The following is a 2,253-nucleotide window of genomic DNA, read 5'->3' on the forward strand; positions in this document are numbered from 1 at the left end:
GTAAAGTTCCATTTGATGGCATTTCCCAGCATGCCCCTGCCCTTGGGCTGGACTTTCATCCATTTCCACAGTGGGTGGGCATCGTCCCCATTTACACAGATCTTGCTGTACATGTCAAACTTGACGTTGTAGCCGGCTGCAAACTCCTTGATTTCTTGATTACTTCCTGGCTCCTGCCTCCCAAACTGGTTGCAGGGGAAGGCCAGGATTCGTAAACCACACTCAGCATATCGGGCATGCAGATCGACTAGCTGAGTGTAGTTTACGTCGGTTTTGCCTCATTGCGAGGCCACGTTGGTGACGATGCACACGAAACCCCTGTACTTTTCCAGGCAGACCATGTGCCCGTCGATGTCCTTAGCTGAGAATTCGTGCATGGAGCGTGCACAGCGCCAATCATCGCGGGATGCACACATGGTGCCTGCCAGACCAGGCGCAGCCAGAGCCCCGCACAGCAGTGCTGGCTTAAGTAAGCGGCTCAGACGGCCCGTTTCTTTTCTATAGAGGTGCCCTCCATGGATTCTTTGAATATCTGGAAGCCTGCACTGATGTTCTTGTAGTATGAAGGAGGGGGCTTGTTCTTGTCTGTTTCTCCCAGCCAAACCCTCTTCTTGTTTTGAAAGCATCCTGGGATGCTTTCGCTAAACATGCTCGGCCAGCATATCCACAGCCTTCCCTGCAGCCTGAGAAAAAGCCAAATCAATTGTATTGACCTAGCCAGCTCAGTCAATAGGAGTGAGGACTAAAAAGACAAAAGACAATTAGACAACGTCGTAGCATGACCCCAGCCAGTTCTGAGGCTGAGGCGGGTTTATTTTTTTTTTTCCAACCTGCTTTTATACCATTTTAATTACATGCAAGTAATCAGGCCAAGCAGTGCAATAAACACAAATAGTCAAGGAACAAGCAAGGCAATAAACAACATCCTGTGATCACTGTTTCTAAGGTCTTATTAGGATGACCAAGATATGAGCCTACTTCCTTGTCCTAGTCTAAAGTCATACTCTTGCCGGAAGCCTACTTCCCCGTTCTAGCCTAAAATCAGATTCCTGCCTGAGCTTACTTCCTTGTCATGGCCCAAGGTCAAATTTGTGCCTGAAGCCCACTTCCTTGTCCTGGCCCAATGTCAGATTCCTGCCAAGCAGCCCCCAAAGCTCTCCACATTGTATAATATATCCATCCGGCATGACCACCATGATTCTCATGATTTAGAATCCAGACAAAGTGCCCAAAGACTGGGTCCCCACCACGCACGTGATGCAGCATATATATGTTGACTAATCGTCTGCGAAGAAGACATGGTCACACTTTCAAGGAAAGGGTACTGGGGTGTCTTGCTAGCTCACTGTTACTTTTTTCTGTCCTGAGTTCAAGTCTTTTTTTTTTTTTTTGAGATTTATTTATTTATTACATGTAAGTACACTGTAGCTGTCCTCAGACATCTCAGAAGAGGGCATCAGAGCTCATTACAGATGGTTGTGAGCCATCATGTGGTTGCTGGGATTTGAATTCACGACCTTCGGAAGAGCAGTCGGGGCTCTTAACCGCTGAGCCATCTCTCCAGCCCCAAGTTCAAGTCTTACATGTTTGTTTAGTCGGATAATTGTTGAAACATTTATTTATTGTGTATATGCATCTGTGTGTGCATGCCTCAGGCATGTCTTTAATCCTCGTGCTTGCTCTTGGACTCGGGTAGGGACTGAGGCACATATCTTACATACCAAAGCAGGTTTTCAGGCTGGCGAGATGGCTCAGTGGGTAAGAGCACTGACTGCTCTTCTGAAGGTCCTGAGTTCAAATCCCAGAAACCACATGGTGGCTCACAACCACCCATAATGAGATCGGACACCCTCTTCTGGTGTGTCTGAAGTCAGCTACAGTGTACTTATGTATAATAATAAAATCTTTGGGACAGAGCAAGTGGGGCCAACTGGAGTGAACAGAGGTCCTAAAAATTTAATCCCCAACAACCACACTGTGGCTCACAACCATCTGAACAGCTACAGTGTACTTACATACACAAAATAAATAAATCTTAAAAAAAAAAAAAAGGGCAGGTTCTCCCAGCATCCCTCAGTCCCTACCTGGCATTCCCTGCATCCAACCCAGTACCTTCCAGCCCAGAGGTTGGCCTACCCTTCCCCCAGAGGCTCCTCCCTATATAAGCCAGACATTTTGCGCACTCTCTTCTCTTCTCTTCTCTTCTCTTCTCTTCTCTTCTCTTCTCTTCTCTTCTCTTCTCTTCTCTTCTCT

The 2,253-nt window shown here is 47.0% G+C and overlaps 1 pseudogene across 1 annotated transcript in view; it reads right to left on the reverse strand.

The window, feature by feature from the left end:
* The window catches only part of LOC110304555, a 13,676-nt pseudogene extending 13,193 nt beyond the window's left edge, over positions 1 to 483 (reverse strand). The window contains exon 1 of the transcript XR_003838011.1: positions 4 to 483. The product of XR_003838011.1 is annotated as a phospholipid hydroperoxide glutathione peroxidase pseudogene (transcript). The remainder of the gene's footprint in view (positions 1 to 3) is intronic.
* Between the last annotated feature and the right edge of the window lie 1,770 nt (positions 484 to 2,253).

The sequence above is a fragment of the Mus caroli genome, chromosome 11 (assembly GCF_900094665.2).
Source record: "Mus caroli chromosome 11, CAROLI_EIJ_v1.1, whole genome shotgun sequence".
NCBI lineage: Eukaryota > Metazoa > Chordata > Mammalia > Rodentia > Muridae > Mus > Mus caroli.